The sequence below is a fragment of the Lactuca serriola genome, chromosome 1 (assembly GCF_051521515.1).
Source record: "Lactuca serriola cultivar US96UC23 chromosome 1, Lser_US96UC23_V15, whole genome shotgun sequence".
Lineage (NCBI taxonomy): Eukaryota > Viridiplantae > Streptophyta > Magnoliopsida > Asterales > Asteraceae > Lactuca > Lactuca serriola.
The window spans coordinates 162,516,024-162,535,076 of record NC_136408.1 but is presented as its reverse complement, the minus strand read 5'-3'; positions in this window follow the sequence as shown (position 1 = coordinate 162,535,076).

Genomic DNA, 19,053 nt, shown 5'->3' with positions numbered 1-19,053 from the left:
TCAAGAGAGACTTTAAAGTGTTTGTGTGGTTTCCCGTTGAATATCGATTAGACACTTTTTAAGAAGTGTTGAAAGGCTTCTTTTAATTAGGCTTATGAGGGTGGCTATTACTTCAATTCAAAATTCCTAATCTTGATATAAGACAGATATCGAACGAAGTACTTGTGAGACCGGTGTAGTCTGTTGAACAAGTAGGTTGGATATAATTTAATTTGACTAGGAAATTTATAAAATCTCAACAAAAATTAAAACTGGATCCCAAGGAAGAAATTTTATGCTTTTTAACAATTTCATAGGAATCAAACAAAATAGAAATAGAGATTTCATGTTATACCTCCATGGATAAGTCCGTCAATTCATCAGTGAAAGCTACAACAAATTAATTGTTCACCGTCAATGCATCTTGGCTATTTGAATGTTGGGTTTCACTTACCACGTAGTGGCACGAAGCTAAGATCATAAACGCAGAAATTGTCCAACCATAAACCTCAGTGGTAATTTCTGAGAGTCTCAAGGGTTACGTTTGTGAAGCGAATGTGATGGAGAAATGCAATGTAGATGGTGTCAAGAAATCAAAGTACCTCTGCTATAAAACATAGGACCAAGCAGAAAACTCATATCTCATGTCAGAAGAGAGTTAGGTAGCTCATGATTAGAATAAATTAGAAAGCCAAATTGGGATGACAAGGTTTGTTTATACCAAGTCAGTAAGGCTTATTATTCAGAATCAGGTGAGGCTTTGGACACATACATCAACATGCTTCTAGGGAGACTTAGCTAATGAAATTTATACCCACAAGAAAAAAAAAGCCAAGCTAAATAAGATAATAAAAAAAAAAAATTTGGAGTTTTTGAATTTATTAGAAAAGAAAATATTTTTGGAATTTTTGATATCAAAAAAATAAGACACACAAAAAAAAATAATTGGAACCGAACCCGAGCGTTCGGTCTATTTCGGTTGAGAAATACTTTGGAACCGAACCCGAGCGTTCGGTCTACTTCGGTTGAGAAAAAATTTAGAACCGAACACGAACGTTCGGTTGATTTCGGTCGCCAAAGAAAATAGATTTGAAAAAGAGAATAACTTTGACAATAAGAGAAATGAATTTGGAAAATTTATACATAAGATCTACAACCAAGGAAACTACCTTTGAGTGATGAGCGAAAAGCAGATAATGCAACCGAACCCAAGCGTTCGGTTCATTTTGGTACATTAGCACAAGAACCGAACCCGAACGTTCGGTCTATTTCGCTTCTTGCTTTTGAGCTTGAGAGGTAATTTTTGGTACTGACTCCGATTCCATCATATCTAGCCCTTGTAGTATTTTGTTAAAAGATGCTTCAGGAAGAGCTTTGGTGAAGATGTCGGCCAGTTGATCAGTGGTTCGAACAAAGTGTATTTCGACGTTCCCATCTTCCACATGATCATTAATGAAGTGATACCTTAGTGCTATGTGCTTAGTCTTGGAGTGTTGTACTGGGTTATGACAGATCCTAATTGCACTTTCAGAGTCCCGGAGTTGGCTTTGGATCCAAATCACTTGAGAAGTACAGGAGGCAGCTGCGATGTATTCTGCTTCAGCGGTAGATACGGATACACAGGTTTGTTTCTTTGATTGCCAACTAACCAACTTCCGGTCAAGGAATTGGCAGCCCCCAGTGGTGCTTTCCCTGTCTAGTCCACAACCTCCAAGGTCTGCATCTGAGTAGGCTTGAACGAAGAAGCCTGAGTTGGATGGATACCATAGGCCTAAAGAGGTAGTTCGCTTGAGATACCGGAGAATGTTCTTCACTGCAAGCATGTGAGGTTCACGAGGATTTGCCTGAAATCTAGCATAGTAACAAACAGAAAACATTATATCAGGCCTACTAGCAGTAAGGTACATTAAAGAACCGATCATTTGGCGATATAGCGTAATATCGACTGCTGGTTTATCCAAGGATGTAGTGAGCTTGGTGCCAAACGCCATTGGAACTTTAACCTTTGAGTCTCCCATCATGCCAAATTTCACAAGGAGAGTCTTCGTGTAAGCTTCTTGGTTAATAAAGATGCCTTCGGGTCCCTGTCTAATATTTCAACCAAGGAAAAAGTTAATTGGACCCATTGAGCTTATTTCAAATTTAGTCTCCATTAGCTTTCTGAATTCAGCCGTTAAGCTAGGATTCGTTGAGCCAAAGATGATATCATCAACATAGATTTGAACAATCATAAGGTGGTTACCTTCTTTCTTACGAAAGAAGGTTGGGTCAACCGAACCTTGTTTGAATTTGGACATCTTTAAAAACTTGGTTAGCATTTCATACCAAGCCCTCGGTGCTTGTTTCAGTCCATATACCGCTTTGTCCATAGTATAACAATGATTGGGGTATTTTTCATTGACAAATCCAGGTGGTTGCTCTACATACACCGTTTCTTCGAGTTCTCCATTTAGAAATGCACACTATACGTCCATTTGGAAGACCTCAAAGTTCTTGTGTGCAGCATAGGCAAGAAATATTCGAACAGATTCCAGCCTAGCCACAGGAGCAAAAGTTTCCTCATAATCGATTCCTTCCTCCTGGCAGTATCCTTTCACCACTAGACGAGCTTTGTTTCTTATCACATTGACTTCCTTATCCATCTTATTTCTAAAGACCCATTTGAGACCAACAACCGAGGCATCTTGAGGAGTTGGAATGAGGCGCCAAACTTTATTTCTTTCGAATTCATTAAGTTCGTCTTGCATAGCTTGAACCCAATCGGAGTGATCAAGAGCAGTGTTAACTGTCTTTGGTTCAACTTTTGAGATGAAGGAGTTAAACATACATAACTCTACTTTTGAAAATAAGGAAGTTTGCTTAGCCTTTAGTTGAGATCGGGTCAGAACCTTTTCAGAGACATTACCGACAACCTGTGAAATAGGACGATCTCTGGTCCATTTGACAAGAGGAGGGTAATTTGGATCATAGGATAGATCTAATTCAGCATTTACCAGCTCGTCTAGTTCAGATTGACTATCATAGTTATAGGACATATCTGCATTATCCCCCTCGATAGATAAGCTTTCAGGTGTATCTTGACTTTCCGGAGCTACAAGAGTTTCGGGTGGTGTTGAGCTTTCGGGTACCACAGGACTTTCGGGTGCAGATTGGCTTTCGGGTACAGCTGGGCGTTAGGGAGCATCTGGAGAACAGTTCTCCCCCTCAACATGTGAACCCGGCTGTGAAGAAGAAGGTGGATCCTCCCCCTCAACTGAAGCATCGTGCTGTGGAGGGTCATTAGAAGTTGATCCTCCTTCATTCATTTGCTTGGCAGCATCTTTGATGAGTTACTTCAGATGATCTACATTGTTGTCTGCTGCACTAGCTTCCGAGAGAGTGGCCTTCTCTGGTTCATCGAATAACTCAACAAACTTCTCAAATAGGTTTGCAATCGAGGCTGTGACTTGGCCTGTTTGAGAAAAAATTTCTTTAACTGTGTCTTCACTGGCCTTCAGCTTTTTGACATAGTTGTCATCGATAGTCACATAATAAGTTTCTTTAATCTTCCTCCGACGCTTGTTCAAAACCCTGTAAGCTGTCGAAGTGAGAGAGTATCCCAGAAATATCCCTTCATCGGCTTTCACGTCGAACTTGTTATGATGTTCTTTAGAGTTGAAGATGAAACACCGTGAGCCGAATACATGGAAGAATTTGACATTTGGCTTCCTGTTGTTGATGATCTCATAAGGAGTGAGATTAAAGCGTTTATTGAGATATGACCTGTTCTGCGTAAAACATGCTGCAGCAATAGCATCAGCCCAAAAATATAAAGGTAAAGAGGCAAAACTTAGCATGGTTCGGGCCGCCTCACACAAAGATCGGTTTCGTCTTTCGACAATTCCGTTTTGTTGAGGGGTGTAGGGAGTTGAGAAGTTGTGACTGGTTCCTTTTTCTGCCAAGAAGTTTTCGAATTCTTTACTTTTGAACTCCAGCCCATTGTCACTCCTGATGTTGCGAACGACTTTCCTCAGCTGCACTTCAACCTTCTTGATAAACATCTTTAGCTTGAGAGATGCTTCAGATTTGTGCTTCAGAAAGAACACCCATGTAAAACGTGAAAAGTCATCAACAATGACAAGAATATACTTGCTACCGCCGATGCTTTCGATAGATGATGGACCACACAAGTCAATGTGAATTAACTCTAATGGTTCAACAACTTTAGTGTTTACAATCGATGGGTGACTTTGACGACTCTGCTTCCCTATTTCACACACAGAACATAAATGTTCTCGATCGAATTTAAGCAATGGAAGACCTCGAACATGACCACCTGTGACAAGTTTGTTGATATCCTTGAAGTTGAGATGAGAGAGCCTTCGGTGCCACAGCCAGCTTTCGTCAGATTGTGCTTTGGATAACAGCCAGATAGCTGGATTTCCTTTGATGGGTTTGAGATTCAGTGGAAACATTTCGCCTTTGCGCTCCGACTTGAGAATTACTCTTTTCGTTTTCTTTTCTATTATCTCTGTACCCTCATCGTCGAAAGAGACCTTGAGACCGGTACCTCCAACAAGCTGAGATACACTGATGAGGTTGTGTTGCAGTCCTTCAACGTATGCAACCTTTCTAATTGTGAAATCTCCATTTGTTATCATTCCATAGCCTTTTATCGTGCCGAATGAGTTGTTCCCGAACTTGACATTTCCACCGTTTGAAAGAGATCGAAATTCCCTCAGTTCTTCCTTCCCTCCTGTCATGTGACGTGAGCAGCCACTGTCAATATACCATTCTTCGTCAAACTGCTCGTCACTGATAACCTGCAAAAAATAAGCAGATTTAGGAACCCAAAGTTTCTTAGGTCCACGTGAGCCTTTCACAGGAACATGAATAGTAAGAGAGATGTCAACAAGATATGTTCTTTTTATTAAAATTGTTTCATCTTTCTTTTTAATGGTGAAAACCTTAATTTTATTGGGATTTGTTACTGTCAGTTTGGATTCACGTTTAGGCATTTGGACATTGGGATGCTTTTGATCATTCTTGATTGAGGAAACCTTCGATTTTCCTTTCAAATTCGTTGAAGATTTTGGATTTTGAGATCGAACAGAATTGGATTCAGAGAGGGGTTGAGAAGAATTAGAAGTATTAGAACGAGAGAAGTTAGACTGATAAGTTATCTTGACTTGAGGTTCTAGGTGCCCCTTTTGTTTTTGGTCATTAGTGGGACCGAACCTTGAATCTTTGAAGCTCTTGCTTTCGGAGCCGAACCTGTGCTTTCGGTAGCTGGTCTTCTCTGAACCGAACCTTTCCCTTCAGTTGATATTCCTTTCAGAACCGAACCTGTCCTTTCAGTTGTTATTATTCTCAGAACCGAACCTGTCCTTTCGGTTGTTATTACTTTCTTTCTGCCTAACAGCAGTTTCCTCTGACTTCGAATTTCTGTCATGACAAGAGAAATGGCCGTTTTGAGATTGCCAAAACTGTTTTCGTTCATGGAGATTCTTCTTGTATCTCCGATTCCTATGTTGTTTTTGATTCTTCACTTGCTTTGGCTGTCAATGGATATTGGCTTTTTTGCTTTTGCTTCTTGTCATTCGGTGCACTTTGTACTGATGATGTTTCACTTGATGGAGTGACATCTTTTGCAGGAACTCCTTTTTCTTCAGGAACATCTTTTGTACCACTAGTACTTGGCATGTCGAAGTTTTCAGGCTTTTCTCCAGGACGTTCGTTCTGACAGACCAACGGTTTCATCTGCATTGTCGATGGGGGCGGACTAGAAGAACTCATCATAACCATCAGCATTATCTTCATTTACAATGGCCGTGAGTTCGGCTGTCTGATGTTCGGTTACTCCTGTGACCTTATACACCTGATTTGGAGTCGCCCTTACCTTTTGGTATACAACAGCCTTTTCTTCAAGGATCGGGGACTTTTGTTGGGACATACGAGCAAACTCCACAGAATTTTCTGAAATAAGATTTTTGTGGTTTTCGGGTTGCTTTTGACAAACTCAGAACAATCCATTTCATCCTCTATAGAAATTTCACTCATATCATCATCCACATTAAGCTCAGATGCATTTTCAACATCAATTTTAGTTTCTGAGCTCAAGTTGGCATTCAATGAGTCAAACTTTTGTATGGTTTCGGTCCTTAGTTTCAATTTATCATTTTCATCCAAAAGGTTTTTCAGCATGTCCTTATGGTCCTTGGACATTATGAAAGATTTGATTTTGTCTAGTCCATACATATAAGTCGGATTTACATCGTCAGACGAGACTACACTTTCGCAATTATATGCTTCAGCGTCGATTTCATCTTCCTTAAACTCAAGAAAGGCAAAATCATGCGATCAATTTTCTGTCCTATCTCACAGTTAAGATGAAGTTGAGTGATGTTAGAATAAAGACGCTTAGCAATGAAACAAAACACATTTTTTTGTGTCAAAAGTTTTAAATTGTCTCTTTGTAAATAAATGTTTTCGTCTTTGGATTTGATCAACTCCGACTCCTTCAGCTCTATCCACATCCTCTGTTCCTCACTCTTTGAAGACACCATGCTTATTTGGTCAGTTAGGTTAGAATTGATGAGCCGTGTTTGAGTTAAACTGCTGTCTAGATATGAGATTCTTGAATTTACATTTTTTAATTCTTTTTCATATGAATTTTGTGGGACTTTGAATGAAACAAAAATGGATTGTACCTTCTTGATTAATTCATCAAGCTCATTAAACTGCACGCTGAGAGGTTTTGCTGTGAAGCACAAGTCCTCTCGCTCCTTCTTGTCTTCATTCCCATCGTCTGTGTTGTATTCCCTCATTTGAGATACATCCGACACCATTAGACACTTTCCACCGCTTCCTTCACCTTTTGCAACATAAGCCTTTCCATGAGATGGCTTTCTAACTTCATCATCCTCAGAATCGGTTTACCAGACTTCCACACCACCGAACTCATCATCCGCTACCGAACCCTGCACAATTAAAGCATTCATAGAAGGGTTAGCAGTAGTTTTCTTTCTCTTGATCTCTTCTAGCTTTTTCATCAACATAGCTTCTTCATCTTTTTCTTCATCCTTTTCTGCCATTTTCTTTAGGACACAGTCTTTGGCATAGTGGTTCTTTCCTCCACAGTAGTAGCAGTTCACATCAGAATCCCCTTCAGCTTTCGGCTCTTTCTTTGCTTCTTCTGCCTTCGGTTCCTCCCTCACTTTTTCATAACTATAGCTTCCCTGCCAATTCCGGTTCTTATTGGTAGGAAACCTTTTCTTAATAAACCTCTTTGGATTTGACACCATCATTGCATAGTCTTAAGAGGTAAGGTCATAGAAAGAAGGGTCAAGGAACCCAAGCTTGAAACCACATTCTTCTCCTGCAAGACAATCTTTTCTTGGGATTTCAAAATTCCTACCAGCTTAGCCAATGAATAAGATTTGAATTTCTCATGAGCTTTAACAGTGGACACAACCGCTCTCCACTCAGATCTAAGACCATTCAAAAACGTAACTTTTTGTTCAATCAACTTCCTTTTAATATCGTGTTTAATCATCTTACTGAGAAGATGATTGAAGTGATCGAATGTCTGAGTAACAATTTCCTCGAGATTCTGCTTAAATTCTCCAAACTCAGATAAAAGTAGGGTCTGAATGGAATGCTCCAGATCTTCGTCTGTGGAATATAACTCTCGTAGCCTATCCCATATTTCTTTGGTAGTGCTGCATGAACTCACTAGCCTGAAAGTTATCTTTTTCGTCTTGAGCAATATCTTTTACGTCCTTCAATAGATCATTATACTCTTTCTGAGTTTTAATGATTTTAGACATTGCTGAATGAGCGAATGGTCCAGACACGATTGCTTCCCAAATAAGATATCCATTGTCTTAAGATCCAATGACATAATCTTCAAAGTGATGTGCCCATACTTCGTAATCCTGGGTGTAAAGGATGGGAATCTTCGTCGTTGATCCAATGCTATTTGAGATGTTTATGGGATTTGATTGTGACTCGTCCATGCTTGATCGTATAACCTGTTTGAAAGATCAGAATTGTAATATATATAAGATTACGGCAAAACAAATTAATGCTGACTTACGTCAATTATGGGATGACGACTCAATGAATATTAGTTAATGCGAAATAACCCTAATCGCAACCTTTTTCACAGAAAAGAGATGTATGAATTACACAGCCTCCTGCTCTGATACCAATTGATAGGTTAATAACAAACTTAATGATCGATTAGATCTTCTTAATAGGTAATGAGATGAATGCAAAAGCAGTAAATAACTCAAGTATGGATCAATATGTGTCGAATGATTAGATCAAACAATCCTCAGCATAGCTCGACTAAGAACTTCCGTTGTAGAGGATTTTAAGGTTACAAGAACGATAATAATAAAATTGCTTAATAATTCTCTGATCGTTCTATTCTATCGTTTCTTTCTAGGATGCATGCAAGCTCCTATATATACTAAACCCTACTAAACTCACGGATGGACAGACCCATACCGGAGATACAAAATGGACTAGCTAACGAGCCCAATAGACACAATACTTAACACAAAACACGACCCCACACTCTCAAAAAGTCTTTCCAAGAGCATTTGATGTTGTGTGAAGCATTTGAGGCATCACACTTGGGGTGCTAGGCTCACAAGGATTCAAGGAACATAAGCAACAACAAGGTAAGTTATTCTATCTATCATTCAAGTTAGAAATTGTTCCCCATGTATGCTAGATAGGAATATAACCTTGGAATTCAACTTTGCATGATAATTAGACAAACATAGATCCAAGGTTATTAGGGTTGCATGTACACTTAGGAAGTGTTAGAATGCTCAAAACCCATCAGTGGTATCAGAGCCTAGGCTTGTTTGTTTGTTATTTGTGCTTAAAAGTTGAAAAAAGTCGAAAAACTTGTTGTTTTCCTGATGAAATCGCCGAGTCCATGGGGAGACTCGCCGAGTTCACTAGTATCTTCAACCTACTCGCCGAGTAGGTTCATGCACTCGGTGAGTAGGAGCCACAGAGCGCAGATTTTCGACTTTAGTTGTTGGAAATGGACTAGCAACATTACCCTAAATTGTTTTGGTACTTGAAAACTTGTTTTAGATGGTGTAATGTCTTTGCTAATCCATTCAAAACAACTAGTTATCAAAATTACAAAGTTTTAAGTGTAATTTTGATTCATGAAAGTGTTCATATCCATGTTCTTGATCTTATGATGTTTAGATGATCATAGGAATTATTTGTAACCTATGTGGTAGTTTAATTCTTGATCATAATGTGTTTTAATGGAGTCCATAACTTGTCCTCAAGTTATGGAAAAACCAAAGTCACTTGAGTTAAAACCATTAAAGGAACACAAGAGTTAGAAAAATGAAGAGTCTTCATTTTATTACTCTATTAAACTCATAAGTTACAAGAAATGAAAAGTTTTGAAAGTTTACAAAACTTGCCCTCATGTTTTGGAACAAGTAAAGTCATGCTAAAACTTTAGTTCCAACCCTTAGAATTTTAAAAGTTAAAATTCTACCCTTATACTTATAATATTATAAGTTAATAATATATATATGTATAAGATTAAAGTCGTATTACTGCTAGTACGCCTCGTTCACGAAGCCGGTCTATAAGGTGGGTATAAGGTTGTTGCCTATAAAATGGCAACTTAATGGGTGTCCACTCTCACCCACCGCTCGCTTGACTGGTGGAGGGTCGTTAGCCGAACGGGTAGGACAAGGACTTATAAATTCTCATTAACAGTATGATGAATATTATAATGTAACTAAATGTTTTATTAAATACCCAATCTTAGTTACTTTAGGAAAAATGTGAATTAGGTGCTAATCCATGAAATTACACTTTACACTTTGTTTAAGTCGTTGGTGGAGCGTGTGTGGTTAACCGGCACACTAACTTGGACTTAACAAGGTAGGTAAAGGGTGACTTAAGGTTTATTATAGTATCAGTGGAGCGTGTGTGGTTTACCGGCACATCGGTTGAGTGATAAACTTTAAGGGTACCAAGTGATTTGCATGGTTACTTCACACCTCGTTTTGTGATCCTCGGTATCCCAGTCACAAAACTTGGAGGGCACACTCGAGATTGAAACATGCCTTTGAAAAGTTCATTGAATCTCAAAGAATCTAGGAATTTCTAAGAACTAATCAAAAAACCTAATATTTAATATTTCGTTTTTTGTAGTGGAAATTGGTAAATCGTCATTCACCTACCTTTCAAATATGTTATAGTTTGGATTACGGCATACCTGTTCTAAGTTATAATATATTGTGATTAGATCCTAGCCTTAATATTACATTTGGGTGTTTTATTAAGGACTCTCTTAATATCTAAAATAATCTTGTCCTCTTCCTTCAGATGTCTTCAAACAATGCTGCTTCTGGCTCTAATCCTAATGGCTCCTTTACTCTTTTGAATTTGTGTGGGAAAGTCACTTTTAATGGATCCAACTTCAATGAGTGGATCAGAAACATCTGGATGATTACCTGCTACGAGGACAAAGAATACGTCCTTGAGAAGGAGCTTAAGGAGATTGATGAGACCACTGCAACTCCCCACGAGAGATCGCTGGCTTTCAGGCACATGAAAGGGATGCTACAAAAGTGGCATGCATCACGATGGCCACGATGATACCGGAACTCCAAAAGTTTTATGATGATTTCTACCCTTATGAAATGCACCAAGATCTGATGGAAAGATACCATCATAGTGCACGACAAGAGAGGTATGAAATCATCTGCTCCATGATAACAACCATGATGAAGGACGGGGAATCCATCTCGAGCCACATGCAGAAAATGAAAAGGTATGTGCATCGATTGCTGAAGCTTAATGTGAACTTCCATGAGGAGCTTGAAATAGATATCATTTTGCACTCCTTACCATCGTGCTATGATCAATTTCGCATGACATATCACATGAATAAGGAAGAGGTCACACTCAACAAACTTCAGGGACTTCTCAAGACCACAGAAACAGGTCTGAAGGGGAAGTCGGTTGTTAACACTCCTACTCCAAACTCTACTCCGGTTTTGGCAATCGGGAAAAGTCGAGGAAAGAAGAGAAAGGGCTCTTCTAAGGGTACCAAGGCTCGGACCCTTGATAGCTCTTCTTCAAGTAGAACCAAGAAAGGTTTCGTCACTCCTTCTTCTGACCCAAAAGAGGCTGAATGCTTCTATTTCCATGAAAAATCACATTGGAAGCGGAACTGCCCAAAATACCAGCAAGATGTGAAGGATGGGAAAGTTAAACCCAACCATGTAGGTATTTACACTATCACTTCTAATAACTCACCCCATTCTAAATCTTGGGTCCTTGATACCGGTTGTAGTATTCATATTTGTTGTGACTTGCAGGGACTAAGAAGAAGTGAGAATGTGGAGCAAGGAAGAATAAACTTAATCATGGGGAATAGGAAAGCTTTACCTGTCACCAAGATTGGAGTTGATACTTTATCGCTAAGTAGTGGGTTTAGTTTAGATTTGAATAAGTGTTGTTATTCGCTAGAAATGGCAAGAAATATTATTTCCTTTCACGCATTGTAAAAACAAGGTTTCACCTTTTCATTTGATAATGAAGTTGGTTCGATTAATGTTTTCTTTAGTAATGTTCTTTATTTTAAAGCATTACCTTGTGATGGCATGTATGAAACACTATATGTGGTTGATAACTTAGGAAATAATGTATTGTGTATTGATTTTGTTAATAATAACTTGGATAAAGCATCATTATGGCATTGTCGTCTTGGACATGTTAGCAAGAAACGCATAGGCCAACTCCAAAAGGATGGAGTCTTGGAGTCATTTGACTTAAAGTCAGATTATAGTTGTGAATCATTCTTACTTGGAAAAATGACAAAGTCACCCTTCACAGGTTCTTGTGAGAAGGGTGAAGGTTTGTTGGACCTTGTACACACGGATGTGTGTGGACCATTCAAACATGCCACAAGGGATGATAATCGTTATTATTTGACTTTTACTGATGATTACAATAGATATGGATATGTCTACTTGATCAAGCATAAGTCAGAGACTTTCAAAAGGTTTAAGGAATTTAAACAGGAAGTCGAGAATCAATTGGGCATGAACATTAAGATGCTTCGATCCGATCGTGGTGGTGAGTATCTTAGTTCAGAGTTCCTTGACTATCTAAGGGAATGTGGGATAGTCTCAGAATTGAAACCTCCCAGGACACCACAGTTGAATGGTGTGGCTGAGAGGCGTAATCGAACCTTGTTGGATATGGTTCGCTCCATGATGAGTCAAGCTTTGCTACCAATCTCATTCTGGTGGTATGCCTTAGAGACTGCCGCCCATATCCTTAATCTAGTCCCTACAAAGAAAGTTGCCAAAACTCCTCACGATATGTGGACTGGTAAAGTACCTAAACTAGACCACATCAAGATTTGGGGTTGCGAGGCTTTCGTGAGATGCGAGACTCATGATAAGCTCGAACCCCGAAGTGAGAGGTGTATTTTCATCGGCTGCCCACAACAATCCTTTGGTTACTTCTTCTACAGACCTAGTGAAAATGTGGTCTTTGTATCTAGGAGGGCTTTCTTTAGAGTGAGAGAGTTCATAGGCCAAGGAAACAGTGGGAGGCAAGTCGATCTTGAAGAAATTCAAGAGTCAAGCGGTGAAGGAACTTCAAACCCTAGCACTCAACTTGAGGAGGAAACTCCTGTTGAGCCAATTGACAAGTCTGTACCACTAAGGCGTTCCACTAGGGTTAGGAATGCTCCTGAGCATTACTATGGATTCCATATTACTGCTGAAGGAGATACACTTATCAGTGATGAGACACTGATAGGTCTGGATGAACCTAAAAGTTACGCGGAAGCCATGGCAGGCCCTGAGTCAGCCAAGTGGAAAGAGGCAATGGACAGCGAAATACAGTCCATGTAAGACAATCAAGTCTGGAACTTGGTTGAGAATGTACCAGGTCGTAAGACAGTAGGGTGCAAATGGGTCTTCAAGAAGAAGACCGACATGGATGGTAAAGTACACACTTATAAGGCTAGACTGGTTGCAAAGGGCTTCTCTCAAATTCCTGGAGTGGACTATGATGAGACCCTTTCCCCTGTAGCCAAGATTAAGTCTATTCGGGTTCTGTTAGCCATAGCTGCATTTCATGACTATGAAATATGGCAAATAGATGTCAAAACTGATTTCCTTAATGGAAAGTTGGCTGAAGATGTTTACATGAGTCAGCCAGAGGGTTTTGTCAGCAACGAGTACCCTAATAGAGTTTTTAAGCTTGAGAAATCCATTTATGGATTGAAGCAAGCACCTCACAGATGGAATCTTTGCTTTGATGAAAAGGTCAAGGAATTTGGCTTTTCTAGGAGTGAAGATGAGTCTTGCGTGTATGTCAAGGCTAGTGGGAGTATAGTTAGCTTTTTGGTGTTGTATGTGGATGACATACTACTCATAGGAAATGACATCCCAACTCTGCAGGAACTTAAGTCCTGGCTAGGGAAGTGTTTCTCTATGAAGGACCTAAGAGAAGCTGCCTATATTCTAGGGATAAGGATCTTGAGAGATGGGAGTAAAAGACTAATTGGACTTAGTCAGAGTACCTACTTGGATAAGGTGTTGAAGAGATTCAGCATGCAGGACTCCAAGAAAGGAGAGTTACCCATCCAGCGTAACACCAGATTCAGTAAGACACAAAGCCCTAGCACTGAGGCTGAGATAGCTGAAATGAATCGAATACCTTATGCTTCGGCTGTAGGATCGATCATGTATGCTATGACGTGTACTCGACCTGATGTAGCCTTTGCCCTGAGCATGGTTAGCAGGTATCAGGGGAACCCTGGCAAGGCACACTGGACTAAGGACTGGGTCCTTACCATCGGTGGGAGTGATGACTTGAGAGTTGTAGGGTATAGTGATGCTAGCTTCTAGACTGATAGGGATAATTTCCGCTCTCAGTCGGGCTGGGTCTTTACCCTAAACGGAGGAGCAATTTCTTGGAAGAGTTCCAAGCAAGAGACAGTGGCTGATTCAACTTGTGAATCAGAGTATATTGCAGCTAGCGAGGCGGCAAAGGAGGCGATATGGATGAAGAACTTCATTGGAGTCCTTGGAGTTGTACCAGCTATTAAAGAGCCAATGGAAATTTTCTGTGATAGTGAAAGTGCTGTTGCCTTAACCAAGGAACCAAGGGATCATGGGAGATCCAGACACATCGACCGAAAATACGATTTTATCAGACATCGAATAGAAGAAGGACTCCTCATGGAAAAGAGGGTATCATCGGATGAGAACCTAGAAGATCCCCTCACGAAGGGACTGACTCGGGTTAAGCATCTCCAGCATGCTCGGAGCATAGGGCTGAAGGATGATATTAGATTTAGTAGTTAGATAACCAAGAAATTTTTAAAGTGTAATTGACATTAGATGATGAATAAAAGGTGTTTTATTTATGACTAAAGTGTTGATATCTCTTGTCGATCGTTTACTATATTTCTTTTGCATGTTTTGACTTCCAGAATAATTTTGTTTGGTATAACATATTATTCAAACCTTCACAGTCGGTCATATGTCGGAAGTAGGTATCAATCAAGACTGTCATGATTGGTTGCAGAGGTCTAAGGTGTTGGACAAGGCTACAACAATCATGAGTGCTCATAAGTTCTGAGCATTGGACACAACCCATGCTCACTGGAATCACTTCATGGAATTCTATCTCGAGTGATCGTGAGACGGTAATATCATATAAGTCTTCAAACCTAGAGATATGATTTGTTACTTACAACTTGGTTATGCATTGATTGTACGAAAACACATTGGTAACTCGATGTTATAAAACATGCTTGTGTGTATAATTCAATGAGTGGTAGAACAAACATATGAGTCGAAGTTTATCTGTTCCTTCTTGGATTAGAAGCTGATATTTGGGCCCCTCGATGATTTTGTTTTGACCTATGTACCGGGCCTGGTCAGAAGTAAGTTGATGTGTTCAATTAAAGTTCTTTGTCAAACAAATCGGAAATGGAGAAACAAACTCCTAGACAATAAGTAAGACATTGTTCCATGTATTTGTCCGGCTGATATGTAGAACAAAGGATTATATGATCACTTATCTTAAATGGCGTATCAACATGTTCTCAGTTCCGAGAGACCTTGAAAGAGCTACGATTGTCGGTCAGTTCCTGAAGTACTGGAGTTATAGTTATTAGACTTATCCAAGTGGGAGACTGTTGGATAAGGTGTCTAAGTCCATAACTATTTCTGGTCAGTACTTGACCCGACCCGGCATGGTCCATTTGGGTTGCTTGGCACCATGCAATTGGATAGACTAAATGAGAGAAATAACACTTGGAGACTATTAATATATTATAAGTTCTAATATATTAATATTATTATTTGATTAGTTTGATCAAAGAATTAATTTTGAATTAATTAAGTGATCAAAAGATAACTAATTAAATATATGGGCTGATTATGTAAATCATTCATATCTTGTATAGTGGGCTAAGAGGCTCCATGGATTATCATCTTGGGTTCCACCCATAGGATGCTCCATGGGAGTTACAAACCCATGGGTCACGGAAATAAAGAGTCATGACACATTAGGGTTTACATGGTGTAACCCTAGATGCGTCAACACTATATAAGAATCCCATTCTCCACCAAAATCGGCTACACATATGAAACAAGAGGGCTAGGCCGATTTCAAGAAGTGTGTATTCTCTCAAAAAGTCTTCCCAAGAGCATTTGGTGTTGTGTGAAGCATTTGAGGCATCACACTTGGGGGGCTTGGCTCACAAGGTTTCAAGGAATATAAGCAACAACAAGGTAAGTTATTCTATCTTTCATTCAAGTTAGAAATTGTTCCCCATGTATGCTAGATAGGAATATAACCTTGGAATTCAACTTTGCATGATAATTAGACAAACATAGATCCAAGGTTATTAGGGTTGCATGTACACTTAGGAAGTGTTAGAATGCTCAAAACCTATCAGTTCTAACATATCACAATATCAAATAACTGTGTAGCAATTTAGTGTCTACTTACCAGCTCCGACTGATCATACACATCGCATCGTCCTTGATCATTTTGAAAACCATTCTGAAATATTTTTCCTTAGTTTGAGACTGGATTAACAAGACTGTTCCTCGAATTCACTCAAACCAAGGCTCTGATACCAACCTGTAACATCCCAAAATTTTCAACAAATTTTAACTTTTTAAAACAACCCATTTACTAAAGAGGGAATTACAAGAACCATTGTCCCCAAAACATTAATTAAAAATTGGTATCATTTACGACATAGTATTTAAAACATTTTCATTATCATAGTTTCTCAGAAATCATAAGTCCCAAAAACACAAGGATATGTACGGTCACGCCTTCACCTTGCCACGATCCATTAACGTACCTGAAACCATAAGTCAAAACTGTAAGCACGAAGGTTAGTGACTTCCCCCAAAGTGCCCGTACAAACAATTAACACATATACAATAACAACATGCAATGGGTCCATAGCTAAAAGACTGGATTACCACTGAGCTGAAAATATGAGTCTGGCTTGCCTATCTGGCCCACAACTTATATATGGTTTACTCTAGAGCCCACAACATATGTCTGGCTTGCCATCGGGGGCCACAACTTATGTCTGGCTTGATCCCAAGCCCAATCAGTCATTAGACTGGAACATAAATGGTTAAACCTTAGTACGAGTCTGGCATACCAACCGGGCCTAAACTTGTATCTGGAATGCTACTAAGCCATCATTATGAGTCTAGCATGCCCTAGCCAGACCTTAGCTCATATCTGGAATACTAATGAGCCCTCAGTATGAGTTTAGCATTCCCTGCTCGGTCCTTAGCTAATATTTGGATTGCTCTAGGGGTTTTTGGTGTGACATCCCCATTTTCATGGCCAGAAAAGACAGATTTGTTTATGCTTTATTTTGAAAATTAGAGTATCTTTTAAAGAAATATGTTGCAGAATTTGTTTCTAGAAAAACATCATAAATACATTGTGAAAGCACTTCCGAAGAAATGTATTTTATTCCTTTTTAAAACATTTGGATGTCATCGTCAATACAAAAACATAAAAATAAACAAACCTTACATTCATTTTCACTAGTGATCTACATCTCCTTAGTCTTTTAGTCTAATGTAGCTTTGATGAGTTTAAAACCTTAATTTATGAAGATCGATTAGATCTTAAACAGGTAATTAATTATAAAAACAGCAAGAACACGATAAAAAGTATAAGACAAGAGTGAATCAAACGAGTTGAATGATTAAACAAAATCCTCAGAAGAGCTCGATTAAGAACATCAACTGTAGAGGATTGGTAGGTTACAAGAACGATTAAAGAAACCTTTAAATGCTATCGTTATGCTCTAGATGAATCACTAAAATCGTTAACCTAATATGCATGCAAGCATATACTTATATATTAAACATAAAGGGCTCTCGGTTGGACAGGCCCAAACCGGAATACAAACTAAATACATAACAACCGAGCCCAATTGACGCAATCATTAACAAAATCTTCAGCCCAACAATCTCCCTCTTTGCGTTAATTGGAGCGAGACCTTCACTTGTTACTTGGGCCGGCAGCTGAAGCAGGTACCTTCTTCTTCACGGTGTTAAACAGACATTTGGTGAGCGAGAGTATGGTCTGTCTAAACCTGATGTACCACTGAATCATGTCTTCAAAGTACTTGACATCATCAGCTGAATTCTCTTTACACCTCTTGATTATCGATAGCACATGCTCCAAACAAGCAGTGGTGTAAAGGTGTTTGTCAGCTAAAGCGAAGAGACATTTCTGTCCTTCAGCTCTAGTGAACATAACCGAGTTGCGTCTCAGGTCGATCTTGCCCATTTGCATTTGGTTGAGATCACTGGCCGATCCCACAGGAGCTATCTTCGGTTTCTTCTTGAAGACTGTGGTGACCTCCTGATCCATTAAGGCAACCTCCATGATGTAGCAGGCTAACATCCTCTTGATATGGTCTATAATGAGACCATATTCGGCTTCATTAGTCAAAAGGATATTATACAGGATAATCCAATCATGAGGATTTAAGTTCGGTAGATCTGCCAGGGAGATATGATGAGCAGTTCTTGCAGATCCTCGAATGACCTTGAACCGAACGTTTGTGAACCTCCCTTCGGCATAAGGCTTCAGTACCCGAACGTTCACTATCTTCTGGACGCTCCAAGTAAGATATTGAGGACGAGCAGCCTTCAGATAGAAGTCGATGAGATCCCTGTCAAGCTCAGCGTTCGGATGAGGGACTTCAAAGATGTTTGACAAGGCGTGGAAGATAAACGCCTTTCGAGTCAGCGGCATGTCGAACTGAGAGTCGACAGTATTAATGCAGTCGAACGAGATCACCGGCTCGAGCCATAATATGCTGTGAGTTTCTATGGCCTCTTTGATCATTCTCTCTCGAGTCCATGCAGGGAATAGAGTCTTCCTGCTCTCAAGGAGATCGTGGGCCTCCTTTTGCTTGCGTTCGGCTTCTTCAGCCTCTCGCGCCACACGATTTACATCTTCATCAACATTGCGACTGTTCTTTCGTTTTAACATGTCAACAATGGTCTCCTTGTCTTCATCTTCATCTTCATCTTCTTCCTCAGCTATGTTTTTCCCTTTGTCCTTCACACCCGAACCCGAAGCTTGACCAGTCGGAGGTGGTTCGGTTGTGTGAGTAGCTTTGGAGGAAGGAGGTGGTTTCGATCCGGTCTCATCTCCCCCTTGTTTCGGAATGGACACAAAACTAGGTAGGCCTTCGATTTTGTTGAGAAGGTCCATGGTCGGAGAGAGCTTTTCAGCGAGGGTTCGCCTCACCGAATGGTTTAGAATCGGATCATGTGCTTCTAGGATGTTGGATAAGGCAGCGTGTACATCCGAAACACATGTCTTGATGACCTCCCTTTCGGATCGAAGAGATTCCAGCTGTTGTTGAGAGTTGGATAGCTGAGTGCTATTGACCTTTAGGGCGGTGGTTTTGCTTGCGAGAACGTCCATCAAAGAGTTTTCAGCCGCAAGATCCTCTTGTAGCTTAGCAAGTCTCTCATCGATGGAGGCACGAAGGGC